A 22,558-nucleotide genomic window follows, 5' to 3' on the forward strand; every position below is an offset into this window, starting at 1 on the left:
GGAAGACCAAGAAACCATCATAAAAGCTGATCTATGGCTCTTTCCCATCTATTTGATGTTCTTAAATGTATTCTTGATAGACTTTGAAGCAGACAATACATAAATATAAAAAGCCAGCTGCATAATATTTTTAAGTGTCACTTAATCCTTTATATTACTATAAGCCATTTCAATGTGTACACTAGTATTTGGAGATTGTTAATTCTGTTTCACTTAACTGATTTTTCACAGGTCGCCACTGTTGGCAATAAATCATGGCTGTTTTTATTTATTTATTTTTTAATTCTTTGTGGTGTCAAGAAAACAATGCAGCTATTTATATCAATATAATATATGCAGATATGTAATTAGAAAGTGAGTCTAATTGCTATCTTGCTTCTCAATAACAACAATATCTAGTCAGTTGATGACATATTGTGTTTCAACACAATTCTCTTAATAATGTTAATAGTATATAATTAATTAATCATTACAAACATGATTTTATAGGTAAATCTCACTTGTGATTCAAAAATTACATTTGTCAGAGATTTTTCCCTTGTAAACTCAAACATCAAACAAACATATGTGGGCTTAGGAAATGCAAGATTTGTTTTCTGGTTATAATTATTTTAATTAGTTAAATACCATTTTAGTTATAAATAAAGAAGGAAAAGTGAGGGGCAGAGGCAGTTGAGCACACATAAAATTTCCACACTTGCCAGCAGATGTGTACTTCAGCTCAAACATCTGTGTGCTCTTTTTTGGTGTTTATTCATGTGTGAGTATGTAATTTGTATTAATTTATAAAAATGATCATAAGAAAAAGCTGTTCTAATGAAATCAAGGCTTCCAAAAAATCTGTGTGCTATTCTAAGTAAGGTCTGAATAAGAGAGAAGCAGAAGTATAAATTCAAAATTATAAAAAAATTGTGTAATCTTTAAAAATAGTGAATCTATTGGATACACTTATTTTCCTCACAGATTTTACAGCTATCCTTCTTCATTTATTATAGGTATTTCCTGTGAAGTTTTCATAAAGTATATGAAACAAGGCATTTTGCTCAATTTAATTTCTAAGTAAAACTGATTTAAAAGTGCTTTTATTAAAATGGTGAAAAATTAGTCTAAAACTTATTTACTTTTTATTTAATTATTTACTATTTACTTCTTATATTTTTGGCTGTGAGCCTAGCCGGTAAAGGCTGAGCTATTTCTCCTGCTCTATTTTTTCCTTCTTAAATCCCTACCTAGCAATCCACTCTTTTCGGGCCATAATAGAAAGTGACTCTTGTCCTTACATGCAACACAATGGCTATGTGGCTAGCTTTGTAAATTTGTTCCTTTTTGAGCATCAATATGTATCAAAAGATGTCCTAGTCGGCCATCACTGGAAAGAGAGGCCCATTGGACACGCAAACTTTATATGTCCCAGTACAGGGGAAAGCCAGGGCCAAAAAGTGGGAATGGGTGGGTAGGGAAGTGGGGGGGAGGGTGTGGGGGACTTTTGGGATAGCATTGGAAATGTGATTGAGGAAAATACGTAATAAAAAAAATAATTAAAAAAAAAAACAAAGAACAACAACAACACAAAAGAAATACTTCTTAATTGCGACTGTGCAGATATATACTACACTCCTCCCAACCTCTCTCTCTCTCTCTCTCTCTCTCTCTCTCTCTCTCTCTCTCTCTCTCTCTCTGTGTGTGTGTGTGTGTGTGTGTGTATGTATGCGCACGCGCATATGAATGTGTGTTTCTCCCTTCTTCTTTTCTGCCCCCAACTCTACCATTCTCTATTTTGTATCCCTGATATTGTCAGTGTCCAGCTGCGGGGAAGACTTCAAGTGCGTTCCTGGGGTGCCTCATTTCCCTGGCCCTCATACTCCTTGAGAGTATTTTCTCATTTAACTTCCTTTCTGCTAAATTCCTGTTTACTGAAGGAGATAATTAACTCTGGGTGATTATGATAATTTTGTCTTCACTCTCCAGTTATGCTCCCAGTAGGCACACACACAGAATGCTTAGCACACTGGTTTTCCCTTCCTCTCAGAGAGCTGCAAGCTCTAGGAGTAGCCTCTACTGTGAGTGTGTTTTTGATCGGTACATCAATCCCCCAGATGCCTCCTTAACTCAAACATCTGCTTCCCTCCAACGTAGTTTAAATTTAAATAGTTTAAATAGTTTAGTTTAAATTCCTTGCTTACTAAATCTATTTTGAAAAACAGGTATTGATATGAATTTTTGTTTCTCTGATGCTAGTTAATGTAGTGTAGATGCAAAAATAATTGCATATCTAAATTAACTTATGCAGGAATTCAGGAATGTTAGTTTCATTTTATTGATTTTTCCCCCAATTTTTGGTAGTGATTTTGTGGCTTCACCTTGATTACATAAGGCTGCATGGATGATAACAGATCTTTTGTGAAAAAGAATTTAAATTTCTTTGCTTTTAGTCTATATGATTGGATCTTCATGAATCAATATATGAAATTTATATATGCCTAGCAGGCCAGTGGTATGGATTATGAATATTCTCCTAAGCTCATGTGTTCACTATGGATCTCCAATTTGTGGTGTTATTTTAAAAGGTGTTAAAGTTGTAGGTTCTGGCACATATGCTGGAGGAAGGCAATTACTGTCATCCATCACTTAGCTCATATAACTACCATGTATCACTTAGTCCATAACTTCTCCTATCATCATTTCTTCTCCTTCCTGGCAACAAAAAGTAATAACTTTTATTTCCATTTGCTGGGGAGTATGTCTGGGAAGCATCCCTGGACTCCTGCCTTGCTATACTTTTCCATTCTTTGCTTTTGACTTTTCATGACCACAGTATGATTAGCACCTTCCCTATATGTGTATAAAACTGCCATTCCAAGATCAAAATTAATTACAAGGATGCATCACAGAGAAGACGCTCAATCTAAGATCAAAGAAAGCTTCCTTTTGAATTTTATTTCTAATACTGTTATATAAATACATAATCTCTGTTCCTTCCTTTACTACTTCCAAATCCTTCCATATATCCCTTCTTTAATGTTTTGAGCTTTTTGTTGTTGTTGTTGTTGTTGTTGTTGTTAATTTACTACTATTACTACTACTACTTCTACTACTACTACTACTACTATTATTATTATTATTATTATTATTATTATTACAAAGAAAATACTCAAAATATATATACTGGGATATATGGAGAGCTCTTATTCTTTGTAAGCTCAATCTCAAGGTAACATAGTAAGTTAAATCATACTCCTCTATAATGTCATGATTATGGCAAACTGAACAGGATTTTAAATGTTCTCATCTGTGCTGCCTGGCTTTTATAACCTCAGTAAATATCCTCAGAGTTAAAACTGGCCTCTGTAGCACAGGCTGCCAATCAACTTTTGATACGCTGCAGCCTAAGACCCTACTGCATTCTTAATTATTTTTAAACTTCTAATTTGGCTGGCAATTCAATGAATAAGGGTGCCCTTGGCCTTTGGCATATTTTTACTATTATTGCATATGATTGTTATATATATATATATATATATATATATATATATATATATATATATATATATATATACACACACACACACATATTTCACTCTTACTGAATAGTTAGCTATGTTTCTAGACCAACAATATGTTCTCTCTAGTTGATAAGGAGTAAACAACAGATCTAAATTTGTATTTTCTTTTTAATTGTGTTTTCCCTTCAGGTATTTGTTCCAGGGTAAGGAAACTTACTTCCACACAGATATTCAATAAAACTAAATCTGAGATTATTCTTGACAGGGTCCTAGCAGCACCCCCAAAAGCATAAGGTCAAATCATTTCATGTTGCTGAAATCTTTTTGAAATACTTTAAAAATTAAACAGAATTACCTACTTTAATTGTTTGTTTTTCCCCATCTAGACCCTCCCAGTTACCTTCCTTCCAATATCTATCTTGGACACCTAACACTCAAATTGATATTTTCTCTTTCCTTCAGTATTATGAGCAAATATATGAACACAACCCAATGGGACTGTTTTTGTTGTCTGGGTATATATGACAACATGGGTTACCACTTTAGACTGAATAAGGAACCTCATCTCTGTGAGAGGTTACTATCCCTCTCCCTGCAGTTGTCTATAATTCTTTGTCTATGAGTTGAAGAACCCTTTGAAATTTCCCCTTTTCACATTAGCAAGTCTACTTTAATTCCTGGGGTGTTTGTTTGTTTATTTGTTTGTTTTCCTGGTTCACTCTACTATTTCTGGGTAAGACCTTCCACACTGGACTTGCTGGCATTCTTGTTCTTATGTCTCTCTGTCCATCTCTTCCACAATGCTCCTTAAACTATATGTTTAAGAGGCTAAGGACTGTGATGTAGATGTATTCACTAAACCCACCTTGGATGGTCTCCTTTTGCTGTAAAGAGAGACTTGATAGAGAAGTGTAACTACACTTATCTATGGGTATAAGAATCAGATTTAGAATTCAGCAAGGAACTATGCTAGTGTAACAAAGTGACAGTGGTAGAATCTTGTCTAAGATCCAAGAGTATAGAAGCTCCAGTAACTGGGAATTTTTGAGGTACCAGGCATGGTTTCCTGTTGAGTAAGCCTTCAGTCAGCTGTTAGTTACAACCAACATGTGAGTATGCAACAGAGCGCTTCACCACCCTAGTCCAAGTTTCCAAAACAGTGACTCTGAGACTTAGTTATTTAGAAATAATTGCCTAGGCCAAAACTTTGGCTTATTCCAGATAGTTCAGAACTCAATTATCCTGTTTATTTATTTATTTATTTGTTTGTTTGTTTGTTTATTTTTCTATGTCCTACCACATATTCAGTTCTGTGTCCTCAGGTCCATCTCACTGTCTTCCTCAGGATTAAAGATGAATCTTTGCTACTTATGTAGCTGGAGCCATGAGTCCCTCCATGTCTACACTTGAGTTGCTGGAAGCTCCGCCCTTATCTGGCATCAATGGGAGAAGAGGCCCTTGGTCCTGTGAAGGCTTGATGCCCCAGTGTAGGGGATTGCTAGGGTGGTACTGCTTCCATATAGTACACAGAGATTCTTTCTATAACCTCCCCTTTAGTCCAATAAAAGTTTCCTTCTCTTTCAATAATAAACTGTGAACAATACTAACAATTATGAAAACTATCTATGACTGTGGGCATGTGTGTGTGTGCGCATGTGTGTATGTGTATGTGTACACATATATACTTGGATGTATTATATATAATTTTTGGCAAGTATAATAAAACCATAAGATTTTTATCATTGAGTCAAGGCTTTATTTTTCTTTCCTTCTTCATCCTTCCATCTTCTTCTGTATTGACCTCATTCTTATACATTTAATTAAAACTCCACTTTTTCTGTTTCCCATTTGAGTATTTATGGTGTGTGTGGTTTTGATGACCAAGATGTATTGTAATAAAAATTTCCATGTTTTAAATAATCTTGTTGGTAATAATTTTGTGTTTTTCTAGTGATATCAAGGAATAAGCTTGTCCTTCTCAGATTCATACAGAAATCCTAATCTCAAGTGTGGGCATATTAGGCCTTTGATAGAATATTAAGCTTTAGAAACAGACTTAATTTCTAATGGATGATATCAGTATCTTTATCAAAGATACATAAAGATATGTTTGAAGCTTTTGTGATGACACAGCATGAAGGCTGCTGTCTAGAAACAATGAGGATGGAGTCTCGTCAGATACCCAGTCATCTTTCACTCTGCAGTCTGTAGAAAAATGAGAAATAATAAACTGCTATTTGGAAGATTCAATCTAAAAGGTATTTGTTGTAGTCATTCCAACTTACTAGAAAACCTGGTCAATAATTTTAAACTGAGACTTTAAAGCAAGTGAAACTAAAATGGAAATTAAAATACATATTTTTAAAAAATACTTGTTTATTAACTTATTTAATATATGTAAGTACACTGTAGCTGTTTTCAGAGATGCCAGAAGAGGGCATTTGATCCTATTACAGATGGTTATGAGCCACCATGTGGTTGCTGGGAATTGAACTCAGGACCTCTGGAAGAGCAGCCAGTGCTCTTAACCACTAAGCCATCTCTCCAGCCCTTAAAACAACATATTAATCATCTTAAATTGCAGGGAATTTTTTTTTTAATGACTAAATTCTTTTGGCATTCTTTGGTGTTAATGAAACAAAGCTATCCTTCCAACAAAAATCCCCAGAAAACAATATCCAAAAATAAGGGGAAATAATTTAATATTAAATGGCATTTCTTGAACATGTTTTTAAACTGAAGAATTGTAATAAAAAAGGGGAATAAAGAACTCTTAGTTGTCTAAAATCTCAGAAGATTATGGCAGATAATAGAAACACTGGATATACCCAACATACTTTTGGAGGTACATACTCTCAATCATATATCACTGACTCAACCTATAATTAAAATGTTAGATTTTACTTGTGCATATATATATATATGTGTGTGTGTGTGTGTGTGTGTGTGTGTATGTATGTGTGGGTATACAGACATGTGTGTGTGTGTATATATATATATATATATATATATATATATATATGTACATATATATGACAAATATATGATGTTCACATGTGTGTATGAATGGATATATGTAAATATGTTTGAGTATGCAGACAGATGAAGGCCTGAAATTGATATTGCGTATTATCCTCAATGGCTTTTAACCTAACATACTCCAGCAAGGTTTCTTGCTGAACCTGGATCCCACCACTTTCCGTAGGTAACTCAGGCCTGATTAGGTTACCTGGCCAGGCTTTCATTATGTGTCTTTGATTGGCCAGGAAGTAAATGTATAGATAAGGCTAGGCTTGAACACCTAAAGATCTACTTGCCTCTACTTTCTGAGTGCTGGCATTAAAGATGTGTTCCAGCACTCCCAGCATGGCCTTGTCAGTTTATCAGACTGGTATAATTCGAGTAGAAGCCTGTAGGGTAAGACATGGGGATTCAGTGGTCAGTGCACTCAGAGAGAATTATCATTTACCCTAATACAATCTCTTACTTGAATGCTTTATTCATTAACATTTCAATGTCCAATTCACAATCTAAAGGACTTTGTGCCTATGTCTACAAATAATTTTTAAATGTTCCTTGGTATTTCACTTTCTTTGTCTCCACTATTTGATCACAAGCTGAAATCATAGGCAAAGGTGTGTGTGTGTCTGTGTGTGTGTGAATATATATGCATACATATAGCTTTGGTTTAATATTCAGCACCTAGCATATTGTGTAACAGATGCATAAATCAAATTATTCAATTAGCATATACATACTATTTTATTCATCTTCTGATTAAGATGTGTTGTTGAAAACAGAAAAAGGTTGTTCTGTTGTGAACAAAGAACTTTATCACAGTTCACAGGCTTTGCTAAATTATCCAGGCCTTTGGAAACATTGATTTTCCTCCTGCTTGGAGCATCAAGAATGATTATGCTCCATTGCAGCTGATTGTGCTTACCCTGATCTTTTTAACTTCTATTTGCTTGCATTAGCATGGGCTAATACATTTTTCATTAGAAACTGCATCTCATACTCATTTCATACTTATTTTTGCGCTATTAATGGTTTCTATGTTTGAGGCCCAAGCAATCTAAGCAGTGGGTAATTGTATAAATGGAGGATCATCAGCATGAAGCAGGAACTGTTTTGATCCAGTGTAATAAATGTTTAATTCCCATGATCTCTGGTGTGACGTCCCCTCTAACATGGCTTAATTGCACTTCTTAAGAGTAACACGTCCATCAACTTCTGTAGATGCGGTGCCTTTTAAATTGGAAGCAAACCCACAGAAACAAAGACTTAAAAGTGGCAAATGCTTTAAATTCCCTTTTCCAGGTGGGACAAAAAAAGACATTTTACTTAAGCTTTGATTGAATTTAGGTTTTATAGATTGGCATGTTCAGCTACTCTGTTGGATTTCAATAACAAAGTAAGGGACAAAAAAAATGTGTGGAGACATTGACTTTGACACAGGAACAACGTTGAGTGTAAGAACAATTGAGAAGAAAGTTGGTTACGGTTTTAAAAGTGATTTTAAGTACTTTCTCAGAAAGTTCTCAATTATTCTCAAGTTTTTATCACGTTTTCTTGTGTGTATATCTATTAGACTACGGGTACTTCAGGTCTTATTTCAGTCTAGGCAAGCAGTATATCACTTGGATATCTCAGATATATACTTAGTAATCCTCATGATTTTTCCACTATCATTGCTTAGGTAATTTCATTTTTTATATTTTGATCATGTTCACCTATTGTCTTCCCATTCTATTGTCTTCCCTCCTAGATTCTCCCCAAAATTGCAAGATATTTGATCATACTCTGAACCTAGTGCTTCTGTTATGTATTGAAAAAGAAAAACTATTTCCAGTTATTGTTGAATCTTAGCACATACATTTAGTCCCTCTGTCTGCAATGCAGATGTGTTCCTGATACACACCTTCAATCCCAAACAATGAAGGTAAAGTTAGTTTGAAGAAGGAAGCACCCATATGTGATAATGATGTCTAATTGAGTGACAGAGAAAGTGAATAATCAAAGAATAAGTTATGCCCAACTCTCAAGAGAAAAGAGAGGAAATGGAAACAACTTAAGAGAGCAGTGTTGATAGAAAAGGAAAACAACAACAACAAAAACAAACAGAAGATTCAGCTTTACTGGGACAGTTGTACAGAGACAGGTTGCAGAGAGAAAAAGCTAGACACAGACAAAGACAGAACAAGCCAGAGAATGAAAGATTAGAACAGAGTCCAAGAGTTAGTTTGAGGCCAAGCAGAGCAACTCCTGAAAAGTCAAGAGAAATTAGCTTGAATTCAGTCAGCTTGGAAAGGAATTTGAACCAGAACAGCTGAGTTGAATCAGTCAACCAGAGCTCAGAAAGAACTAGGACTGTATGAGCATATTGAGCAGTAATTCTTTCTCACAGGCTGAAAATATTCTAGGACCATGTAAGATTTCATGGAGTTTAGAAGCTTCTAGGGTTATTTCTAGGTTATCCAATGGAGCCAGTAAGCCTCCTAGATGACATTTAAATCAGAGGAATGAAGTAATTATTACACTCCAACTTCCCTAACCGCTCAACTTCCTGTCCTTTATTGATTTATTTATCTATGACCCATGAACTACAATTTGTGCTGCATATATACTTCTATTTTTAAGACTTTCCATTGGTGCATGAAGGACCCACCAAAGGCCATACCCTTAAAGAAAACTGACTCCCTGTTTCAGAGAATCCCTAAATAGTCCACAGTTCCTTGTTTAAGGCTAGAGCTTAGTGAACACTACTTTGCTTCCTGGTAGATGTAGACTGGTTTGATCTTATCCAGGTCTTACGCCTGTAATCAAAGCTCCTATGAGTTTACTGTCATGTCCAAAGGGCACTGCCTGTGTTGGTCTTCCCCAAATTTTGACATTTACAATCTTCTAGCTCCCTCATTCATGAGTCTTCCTGAGTCATAGGGAGGTGACTTTGTACTATAGACAACCCATTTTGTCTGAGCATTCCACTGACAGTTACTATATACACTTTGAAGAGCTGTGAGTTTCCACATTAACCACTGTATATTTCAAAAAGAAATATCTTTGATGAGACCGAGAGCTGTCTTAATTTATTTGTAGAGACATAGAAATTTTTAGGGCAATTTGATCTCATTACCATTTAGTACAATAAGAGTAATGGGATTGCCATTGAGGTCTTTTGAGATCTCCAGCTATGAGTTCTCAGTGAAATTTACAGTGCCATTCATTTGTCTGTTACTCAGTGTGTGTGTATATGTGTGTGTGTTTGTGAGATTTGTGTGTGCATGTGTGAATTATGGTTTTATTTGATTTTACCAATCCCAGGTCATAATTCATTGCTGAGAGAAACTATTGCAGAATCTCAAACAAGAAATTGGAAGCAAAAGAATTATTTCTCATCTAATTTTTTTTTTTTTTTTTTTTTTAGAAAACCTTGGCTCACATTTCCTAATTATGGTACCTCACACAGTTGGATAGACATGGATGTTCACATGTCCAGCAATTAACAGTTAAGGAGATGTTTCAAACATATGCCCAGAATTCAGACTGATCAAGGCAATTCCCCAATTGTTGTTCCCTTCTCCAAGATGTCAAGTTTACAGTAAAAGTAATCCAATAATATGTCTACTTGTGCATATTTGTATAAAATGCATATATGGTTGTATATGTGAATACATTTAATGAAATATTTTATACACTCTAAAAATTCTGTCATTTAAAAAATGTATTATTTTATTCATATGTGTGTTTTGCCTACATATCTATGTGAATTGTGCCTTCCTGATGCTTATACAGGCCAGAAAATAGTATTAGATTTCTGGTAGCTGGAATTACAGGTAGTTGTGAGTTGTCACATAGGTGCTAGAAATTGAGCTTTACTCTTCTGAAATAATGTCTATTGTCCCTAAATGCTTAGCCATATCTCCATTTGTTAAAAATTATGTAATGTGTCACAACATGACTGGGTCTAAAAAACTCTTTTATTTAGTGAAACGTGATATGCACAGAAAGAATGCTATTAAATTACATACATCATACATGTGGGATCCATGAAAAGTCTATGCCATCAAAGCAGAGTAGTGAATGGGTGGCCAGAGGCTGCGAATTAAGAAGTGTGGAAAAGGAGAGTCATCAATTATCATAAAGAATAAAAATATATAAGGATATAAATTTTCACTAAGGAGAAGCATTAGGGAATACAAATGTCAAAAGTCCCTCCACTCTTACTGCACCTAGTACTTAGGTAGCATACACTCAAATGGTTTTGAAAGATCCACAAAACATAAATCAGTAAGATGGGGGATGTTGCTAACTACTACTTACACAGGAACCAATAAATTACATTTTAATTAAAAAAATATATACAAGTATTCTGTGTCTGTTTAAAAGAACTGTGGAATCTTCAGTATAACAATAGTAAACAGTATTGATAGAAGAGTTCTTTGATACCATGTTATTCAAGACATACAAGAATAGTTAAATATTAGATTGATTTGATATTAATAATAACCAAATTAAAGAAATGACTCCCCCTAAAATTTCAAAATAAATAATATTATATAATAATTATACTTGGTAAAGAGTAATACAATAACATTCAGTCTGAAATTTAATAATACTATAAGAAACAATTGTGATAGAAATCACCTAACTTTCATTCCCTTTTTTCAAAACCAAAAAGTAGATAGGGCAACTGTTGTTACTTAGTAACCATAGAGGACAGAAAAATTAGTACTAAAGCTTAATAAACCATTTATGGTGACGTGAATGCATGTACTGGACACACTGAAAATTACATGTTCAAACACAAGGCAGATAAATGCAGCAATCTGCAAGTCACGGTTGGCCAAGTGATGACCCAAATGACACAGGAAGGAAATCAGTTTAATGTGACTCAGCAGCTAGTATTTATTCAAATTTCTAGAGTCTGACACCAGGCAGTTTATTCTAGGTATATTTAAGTACAGTACAATTTGGGAAAAGTTTTCTGATGTAACACAATCCCATGTCAACTATAAGAATAATTACTTTGAAACTCTTTTAAAAACACATATAACTTCTTCCATAAAGATGAGTTCTATAGCTAGGCTACATGTGTTATCATAAGGATATAGGGTAGGATCTGGTGTGGTCTCGGTCATATAAATAGCTCAGAGATTACATAGGCTATTGACTATCTCAGTTCACAGATGTCAAAAAAAAAAAAAATACCCCACAGATTTTATAGATTTTCCTTTGAAGAAACAGCCCATATTTAACATTCCTGACTTGCCTTGTGATCATTTCTGAGCTCAAGGACCTCTGTAATCCCAGAAACATCATGAACAAATTTAGAGTGCTATAGACTACAGTGTACAAATATTGCTTTTAAGGTTATATGAAAAACACAATTCAAGGTCAGCTATAAAACCTATTAAAAAGTCTAGTAGGAAAATGACTTATTGTTGCAATGTCAATAAAGATCCTTAATCCTAAGGCATTTCTAGAAGGAGTGTACAGTGATGCACCTTGCAAAGCTTTTTGATTACAGGAAGGTAATTATAAATTATCTTTGATATTTTGCTATATTTTGTAAGGTGTCCATTCCCAAGAGATTGACGACCACTTGCAAACCAAAAAGAAATTATATTTATAAATATATATTGTAGCAGGTATGGTCAGAAAAGACAGAACACTAAGCCTCAAAGAACAGTAACAACTTTCTGCATTTAGAATATGAGAATTCTAAAGCTGGAAGTGTGTTAAACAGATTCTGACTTGGTTATTTTCTGAGTGTTACTCACCCATATTGGTCTTGTCTAGACATCCACCCCATTGTTTTTCCACCATTTCCCTTCTCAGGGTCTACTGGAAATGACAAGCTACCATATAAGGGAGCCTGTCTTGGCTTCCTCTCCCTACCCATGCAAGCCTCTCTCTGTCTTAATAAAATAGAAAATAATCTCCATTTTGTCAGTGCCAAAAAAAATTAATGTTCATGTAACAATACTAGAGAAAAAAGCTGATGGTACTGTTTACCCAAAAATTCTTCATTATTCTCAAAGTCAGTAAGTTGAGTAAAAACTCCAATTAACAAAGGGTTCATGCTGCATGAGCCTATTTATATGGAATTTGACAGCATGCAGCACATTAATTTTAGAATTCATGACTCATTCACTGTGCTGTGATTCTTCTCAGACTAATTCAATGCATAACATTTCTGAACATTATAATGGGCTACATTTCATTTTTGTTTTGAGCTCATTTTGGATATTATTCTGCATTCTCAGCATCCAAGTACCTGTTTATAAATTAATTATTCTATTCTCAGAACTTTAATGGATAATTATTTAATTACTCATATTTTACCACACTAAAGAAACATGTCTTTTCTTGGTCCCCTTTCAGCAGAAGACTGAGGGAACCCTGTTCTGAACACATTTGAAGCTTTATCTCAAATAATTATCGTGTATAATTAGGGAGCTAGAAAATTGCCATTTTATTTATAATAAGAATAAGAAAGAAAAAACTGAGTAAGTTAAAAATGCAATAATTCCACTTTCTTTTCTTTGTGATCATCTTTTCTCTTTTGCTCTCTCTTGCACTTTCATGGTCTTGCTCCAGTACAATTTCATTAAGAGATGTGCAGTGTCAGAGAGTTTGCTAAGGCTTTTTATACTTTGTATCTACAGTGCTTCCTATGTATAAGATTTGCATTATCTATAGTAATTTCTATTCAGTAAGTGAAGGTCATAGTTAAATCAGAGTGAATTAACTAGAGAAAACTCTTTACCCATCCCTCCAAGTTTAAATTCACCACTTATAAAAGTATTTAATGCATTTTTCTTCTGATCTTACTTGAAATTAATCAATTTAAGCTCTACATCATTCTTTGTAAGTAAAAGGACATATACCAATATATTTCTGTCAGAGATTCTTGATGAAAAAAGAGAGCACATATGAAATGATATCAAGGGACCAAAGATACAATGGTTAATGGGAAAGCTAATTATAATTGCATTCTATTATATCATTGATTGGAATGCTCCTATGAATTAGGAATATCATTATTCATAGAGACTTATCATTATGAAAATATATTACATAAATCTTTATCACCATGTCTTGCGGTGTTGATTTCAAATAAAAGATCAAAGTGTATTGGCAGGTAAAATTACATATCTTAAAAAAAAGTTAGAAAGGCATTTTAAAATTCAGACACACGTGTACACATTTATTCAGTCAATTTTAAACTGGCATTTAAACAATGTAGCAAATAATAACTAGGATATAATTATTAATAAATAATGTGATCTTTAAAAAATAGTTCTCTGGAGATAATATTAACTACTTTATTCAGTAATTCACTTTGTATTCCTGGTATTATAATTTTAAACTAAATTAAGCTTAAAAAATCATGATTAAAGGTATATCAATATTAATCCATATTGTCTTGAAAAACACTATTATTATTTCCTCTGAAAAATATTGCTTTCAATGAAAGGAGTCACTAACACAAATAAGAAAATGCAATGATTTTTGTCCTAAATTAATACTTGATGGAAATTAATAAACAAACAGGTTTTAAATTTATTAAAAGATTCATTAGTATCACAACACCATAAAATGTATCACACTGAAACATAAAATATTAGATTAAACCTCTAAGCACTGAGTATTGGTGAGGTATTGCTCAATTTATGAAAGTCATCATTTATCATTGATGTCTTTCAAATTATTTTTAATTGAGAAGCCCTTGGTCATCTCACAGTCCAGGTCTATGTTTGGTGGTGTTACCACCAAAGGACATTCAGATGTCCTTCATTTAAACTGCTGCCGGAGGCACTCTACTGAGCTCTGCCTACCCCTTGCTAGCTATCATACTTGGGGAATCATATGCCATTACTTATCTGGAATGGGGTAATGTGGACAAAGATACTATTCTTCCCCTTTGCCACTCACTGCCTGTGGCAATTGGAAGAGATGACTCTGAGATCATAAGAGTGAGAAAGCTGTTCCTATCCCTCATAGGCTTCATAAATCACGAGAACAGGTCCCACACCTCTCCTGTGCATCACAATACATCTGGCTCTGGTAGTGAAGGTGTAGGTGATCGGCCTCCTAGGCATGAAGACAAGAGAGCTGATTCTGCCCCTTGAGTGAGCTAGTAGGTGTAGTGTTGTAGAGCTCACCCTGGTGGTTTGGGCATAGGAGAGATGGCAGTGTGACCCATTGATAGTATAACAGAAGCCAGAGACCTCAAAAAAGACTTAACTCATTGCAATGACCATTTGCAAATATTGATTTTTGGCAAATGTGTGACATACTATGTATGCTACACTACAGCTTCCATAGCAAGAATTATTGTTTGTTTGTTTGTTTTCTTTTTGTTGGGGAGAAGTTAAGTTGTAAGGGCAAGGGCAGATAAGAAGGAATGGGGAAATTAGTAGGATTGGGGTATGTGATCTGAAATTCTCCAAGAATCCATAAAACTTTAGAGAAATAGTAGCTTTTCAGTGTTTGCAATAAAAAGTTTTAAGGACATTTAATGAAGAACTATTCTTCCCTAATTTCTTTTTTTCTACCTTTTTTGCACTAAAAATAATGTTTCTATTTAATGAAGAACTATTCTTCCCTAATTTCTTTTTTTCTACCTTTTTTTGCACTAAAAATAATGTTTCTATTTCTTTGTTAAAAACTATCTTAAAGGGTATATTACTTAGATTATGTATATATGGTGAAGGAAAGTAAAATAATTTCTAATGGCTGAGAAATAGCAAGTAACCATGGCTGGACTTCCTAGACATCAAGACTACAAAAGGATTTACCTTCAGTCTATTCTTTCATTTTTCTTTTATCTCTAAATCAAGAGGGACCTCAAAATTCTTGGCTGTCATTTGTAAGTATCAAAGCTGTTTAAGTAATAGTTAATCAAGTATAAAATGCTGGTATATATTTGAAAAACCAAATCATAAATTAAGACGAGAGAAATAGGCACTGTTTAAAAAAAATGATCCAATGTGTTACCTTACAATCAAAAAACTTGCAGAAAGAATTGTCAATTGTTGATAAAGCCTTTCCAATAAAGAAAAAAAATACATGTCTTGTCATATCAAATTCGGCACTGGTTAGATTTAATGAAGAGGTTGCTGGAGAATAAAATTTTAAATTTAAAAGATATTCTGTTTTAGAGAAAGAATAACAGAGGGATTACAAGTTCCCAGCAGTTAAATAATAAAGAAAAAAAAAAAAAAGAATTGACCAGTGGTTGATGCTAGTCTTTTAAAGAGGGAATAGATGGCAAGCTTAGTCTTTGAATAAACAAACATTGTATATAGAGCTCCACCACCTGAGAAGCAAATGTGGGATTTCCAGATAATTCCAACTGTCACCATCTAGGTTCAACTGCAAATGGATCAGTGAGTTCAACATGGGGTCAAATACTCTAATTCTTCTTGTTCAGACATGGATGCTATGTTTGAATCTGTAGATATGTGTTTGAATTGGAGTTCTCTTTGATGTCAGGAAACTCATACAGTGTCTTCTGGAGAGGGACACTTTCAAGAGAGGAACCATACAACTCACTGTGGTGAGAAGAAATGAGAAATAGTGGAAAAGAATGATTTATAGTTGGGGGAGGGGTTGAGCAATGTTTAGAAAGGGCATTCGAGGAGGGATAACTAACATTAATGCCTCCTGAAAAAGCCAAGTGGAAGTTTATTACTATAGAAGCTTCCTAAACTATTTAAATATAAATAAATGTTCAATTCCATTACCAGATAGTAGGAATACGATGCATCTCCTAGAAACCTTAGATTATCACATGAGGTGCTCAGCACCATTTATTGTTATCAGTTTTGGTGGTCAATGGCTCTCATAGACCCACAAATATCACAGACTATGGTAACCCTTCTTGGTTACCATTCAGTACTTGAAAGTAAGAAATTATTGCTGAATATATCATGTATTTTATGTCTGAATCACTGTCTATTGAGAAATCATGATGGTGCAGACTTGGCAGCTTCATCTGCTGTTTTTGATAGTACTGAAAAGTGATAAACAATTTCCAAGGAAGAAAAGAATTATCAGTCTTATCCAGCTGTGAAACTTGCAAGCTACAGTTAAAACTGGCCTATGAGGGAACATTCACTGGTGCAACAGTAGCAATAATGTTACTCCATATGAGTTATTCATGCTCCATATGGGTTTCCTGTCATCAAGGAGAACTCCAACTCAAACACATATCTACAGATTCAGACATAGCATCCATGTCTGAACAAGAAGAATTAGAGTTATTGACCTTATGTTGAACTCACTGATCCATTTGCAGTTGAACCTAGATGGTGGCAGTTGGAATTCTTTATCTGGAAATAGCACATTTGCTTCTCAGGTGGTAGAGCTTTATATACAATGTTTGTTTATTCATAGACTAAGCTTGCCTTCTATTCCCTCTTTAAAAGACTAGCATCAACCACTGGTCAATTCTCTTTTTTCTTTATTATTTAACTGCTAGGAACTTGCATGCCCACTGCTATTCTTTCTTCAAAAATGAATGTCTTTTAAATTTACAACTTTTCTCCTCCAGTAACCTCTTCATTAAATCTAACCAGCGCCGAATTTGATGGGAGAAAACAAGACAGTCTCACTCCTAACTGTTGTGATACCATGTGAATGACTGTAAGCTCAATCCAGACAAATACCATGGAGAATAGAAGTGGTCAAGAAATCCCAACTTTAGCTGGGAATCTTATTGCAATTAGTGGCTTCTGGGTGAAGAAAAATCAGTACACTCCAAGGCCATTGGGAGCCTTGGGTTTGGTAACTTGCCACACACTCTGGTCAAGTCAGCTTGACAAGCAGAGAGGCTTGGAAGCTAGTCACTCATGAGGCAAAGAGTTTCAAGGAAGCTCTCCTCCTGGAGTCTGGCGTTCTCTCTAACCCATACATAAATTTTCCATTCCCACGTTAGTCTAGTGGATGGATCCACGTGCTCTCTTTATTATAANTGCCTTTTAAGATTGAATTCTGACATAGCTAAAGCCTTCCCCCAGTGTTCCAAAAGTCCTAGAACATCCTTGAGCTAGACATTGACATTCAGAATAGCCTCTGGTATTACACTATCAATAAAAGCCAAGTCGCTTCCATATACAGGAATTTACAATGGTTTAGGAATTAGATTGGGCTGTGGTTTAGGATTGCATTATTCATGAGATGGTTAGCTAGAACAGAACTCCCTAGTTAGAAACATGACTTGGGTGTGAAAGCCCTTGCCCTAGGAGAGTAAAGACCTCACACCTGGCTTCTAAGACTATAGCTGAGTTACACCCATACACAAGTATTTACAATGGCCTAAGGGGAAGGTGGACTATACAATGGACTAAAATTGGAACTATGGCAAGGGCAGGAAGCCCTTGACCCTGGCTTCCAAGATTAAGTGAATCTTGGGTGGAGCCCTTGTTGAGCCCAGTTGTTATCCCAGGTGGTTCCTGTTAGACCTTCTGTGTTTGCATTCCTCTGTTTTATGTAAGAATCCAGTAACCTCTTTGTACCTTGCTGGTGCATCACCCAACTTCCTTATTGTCTTCTGCATAAAAAGTCTGATGCTCGATTTGACATTACATTCAGATTCCACACGACCTCTCCTGTGTGCATCTGTTTGTCATTCATCCGACACTTTGCCCACATGCAACTAGAGAACCGTTCCACGCAGACAAAGGGGCCCAGAGGGTCTGCGGCAGTAACTGTATATGGGATGGATCCTACTATGTTCAAAGCAGCTTTATTTATCATAGCCAGAAATTGGAAAGAACCCAGATGCCCCTCAACAGAGGAATGGATACAGAGAATGTGGTACACTTACACAATGGAGTACTACTCAGTTATTAAAAATTATGAATTCATGAAGTTTTTAGGCAAATGGATGGAACTAGAAAATATCATCCTGAGTGAGTAGCCCAATCACAAAAGAACATGCATGGTATATACACTCACTGATAAGGGGATATTAGCCCACAAGTTCAGAATACCCAAGATACAATTCATAGAACACATGAAGCTCAAAAAGAGGGAAGACCACAGTGGATACTTCTGTCCTTCTTAGAAGGGGGATCAAGATACCCATGGGAGGAGACACAGAGACAAAATTTGGAGAAGAAACTGAAGAAAAGACCATCTGTTGACTGTCCCACCTAAGGATCTATCCTATATACTGTTGCCTATTGACTTTAAGACAATCCATAGGACAGTGAAAGAACCAACTCACCAAAGTTGATATCTGACATCCAGAAGTATACCTGGCAATCGTTCTTGTATATATATATATACACATATATATGTTCTTGTATATATATATACACACATATATATACATATACACATATGTATGTGTATATGTATGTATATGTATACACAAGAACAATTTATGTGTATATGTTCACTGATAATTAATAAGCACATGTACACATGTTCTGATATATACTTTATATGTATAATGTATTTAGTGAGGAATTTTTGCCCATAGTAGAGTACCTACTTAAATTATAATATATATATATATTATATTATATGTAGTGTTTAGAGTATTACTATTTTATATATTATATTATATTATATTATATTAGATTATATCATTATATAATATATTATATAATATTACATTATATTATATTATATTATTTCATTATTTCTCATATATATACATATATTATATATTATTTAAATATTATATCATTATATTATATTATTTATATTATATGTAATATTTGGAGTATTATACATTGTTTAGAGTAGCAGAGCATCCATATCGCTTCTTTAGAAGGCCTGTATAGTTATCCCTTTTTATGTTATAATTTCTATTCTTCTACTAATTTTCCCTCGAACCTCCATCCTTTATCATTTCATATTCATTATTTCTGTTTATCATCCATGAGACTCTTAATCGAAGGATTGTGGGTTTGTGTCCCTTGTGCCCCAGATATAAGTATAAATGCCACCTTTATTTCCTCAGAGGAAGTGACAAGATGAGAGTCAAAACAAAGTTTTATGAATACATGGCTTGGGCTGAGTCCAGAGCTTTTGTATCTAAAGATCCTGAGGCCTGGGCCTGGAAACTTCCAACCTCCATATAATCCAATTTTCTTTAAGCTTGGACCTGGGAGGTTTCAGTTTCTAGCCTCTGTCTGCTAACCAAGGACTGGACTGTTTCTGCCTCGAAGATTTACCTTTGAATAAACTCACCTTTTGTAGCTCATTCTAAACTCTACTTGGCTTGTTCACCACAGCTCTTCAAACTCAAACTTTTCTCCAGGCTGACTGATTTAAACTGACTTCTCTTTGCTTTTTGCTAAATCGGTGTACGTGGAAGGACTGCCTCTGAACTATCTCCATGATCTCAACTGCTCAAAATTGAGCTCAGCAAAAACTGAACTCTACAAACTGACCATTTTCTACTGAACTGTACTGCCTTTCTTTCACTTGTTTCAAATAGCTTCTTTTGCCTGAGTTGGTCTTATCTTATTTCTGACTCATGCTGTCAAACCTTTACTTCTTGGTTATTTTTTCCACCCCTAAATCAGATGGAATTATTAGGATTCTAGGCATGTACTAGAGGTATGTCTGTATTTCAGCTGGATCATATAGACCTAGATCTTCGGATGTGGTCCTTTACCAGGACAGCCATGTTGCTGGATGAAAAATTCTTCTCCACTCATTCCTCCCTTAACAGATTCCAACCCCCAATGTCCATTATTAGATTAGCCATTTCTATAGTTCGTTAAATGAAATATATATTTAAAAATTCAGAACTATCATCTATAGATTAGAGCAAACATATTTGTCTTTCTGTTTCTGCATTACCTCATTCGTTGTGATAATAAATCTTGCTTTAAAGAAATCTGTTTTTTCTTGGTGTTTGGTTTGTTTATTTTTGTTTTTCCTTTTTTAACATCTTATTAACATCATATTATAGAAATATAATTAGGAAAAAACTAATTTGAACAGATAACCATTATGAGTTTTGGCTCATTTTATAATGAAGTGAAGCCATGTTTCATATGGTCTGTGTTTTGTTTTATCTAAGATGACTGTTTAGGTAGGTAAGGATCTGACTGACTTAATTGGAAAAGCTACCAAGTCACAGTGCTGAAGGAAAACTGTTAAGTGATCATTACAGGTAACTTAGATAATAATTAGCATTAATGTCACTTAAAAATTAGAGAGATCTGTCAGCTTCCCACGCTGGATGGACCACAATTCACAATATATTCTGTCTGTTGTAGATTGGAACAATAAAAAGCAAAGAAAGCTGATGGAAGTGTCTGCCACGGAGAGGAAACACATTTGTTCTTGGTCAATACATATTACTGGGCTCAGTGGGGCTTAAGAAATGGCAGTGACATTCTCCATAATCAGCTACTTGCATTCTTACCCAGGTGCTTACTGTGGAAGGGATGACAAGCTTGTTAGCTCTTTGGTTAAAAGAACTACTTTTTTTATGACGTGTGACTTAGACAAATCAAATAAGGTTATAACATAGGGACAAACTCAAGCTCAACTTCCATGACTGGAGTAATTATGGAAAATGAAAAGACATTTCTATTGTGTAATGAACTTGGTTATAGTATAATTTCAAATTAGTATTGATGAAAGAATGATGTTGAATATCCAAGTATGCAATAGGGAGCCAAGAAAAAGATTCTCAGCCTGTGAACATGGTTAGGCTTTAGAGACCTTTGGTGGATATGAAGTTGGTAAACCTACCTTAATTATCATGATTCCGAGTTAATACAGTTTTTGTCCAGATGAATGCATTTTTTTTTCTATATTTGCTTTGGTGGAGTAACATAAGACAGTAACAAAGTGCTGTGATTGCATATAAAAAACAATCAGCAAAATTAAAACACTATGAAAGATACTGAAAAGTAGTGTGTTCTTTTTGGGGGGGGTTGTTTTTTTGTTTTTTTGTTTGTTTTGTTTTGGTTTTGTTTTTTTTTTGTTTGTTTTTTTTTTGTTTTTTTTTTTTTTTTTTTTTTTTTTTTTTTTTTTTGTTTTTTTTTGTTTTTTTTGAGGCAGGGTTTCTCTGTATAGTCCTGCTGTCCTAGAACTCACTTTGTAGACTAGGCTGGCCTCTAACTCAGAAATGCCTCTGCCTCCCTAGTGCTGGGATTAAAGGCATGCACCACCACGTCTGGCATGTTCTTAACTATCAATAAACTTTCCTGGCTACTTTTAAAGTCACTTAATATTCTGGTACCTTTTGGAATTGTAGTTGATGTGAAGTTGGACAAAAGTAGAAATGGCTGTGTGTTGTCCTTTCTCACAAGGTCAATGAGTTGAATTTTTTGTTGAGCTTTTCCATCTTTGTCCCACAGAATTTCTCTGGGCATTAGTAATTTTTAAATTTTCTAATAAGTGCATTTAATATAAAGGTACAATATCATTTTTTACTGATATCTCTTGTATATCATTGTATATGAAGTATAGCTGTTTGCTGATTCTATATTCCTTAATGACAAATACCTTATAAGGAATATTTTCTACTAGCACAGGGATAAAAACTCATTAGCACAGCTATGAACATTTGCTGGTATCTTTTTTTCTGACTAGAAGACAGAATTTAAATTATAAAAGCCTCATTACCAGAATTTCAGGGGGTCAATCCATATATTGACTGGTTTTTACCTGAAAACTTAGATAATTTTTCTCCTTGTGTTCTCATTTCCTTTATAAGCTTCACACAATCTATTTCCATTTCAGAGAAAACAAAGGAGAGTATAGCTTTCTGAAAACTATAATGAAACAAGTCCAAGCTCATACAAAAATCTCAAACTTTTTTTTCAATCTATGCAATTTATTTTCATAAATTCTTATCTTGACACAAGGAGGGAAAGGCCAATCAACTACTGGCTCAATTTGAGACCCATGGCCATGGGCAAGAACTAACCCATGACACTATTAATGATACTCTGTTATGCTAGGAGACAGTAATCTAGCTTAACTATCTTCTGAGAGGCTCCACTCAACAGCTGACCTAAAAATATGCAGAGACCCACAGCTGAGCATTAGATAGAATTTGTGAG

The sequence above is a fragment of the Mus caroli genome, chromosome 14, assembly GCF_900094665.2.
Source record: "Mus caroli chromosome 14, CAROLI_EIJ_v1.1, whole genome shotgun sequence".
Classification (NCBI taxonomy): Eukaryota; Metazoa; Chordata; class Mammalia; order Rodentia; family Muridae; genus Mus; species Mus caroli.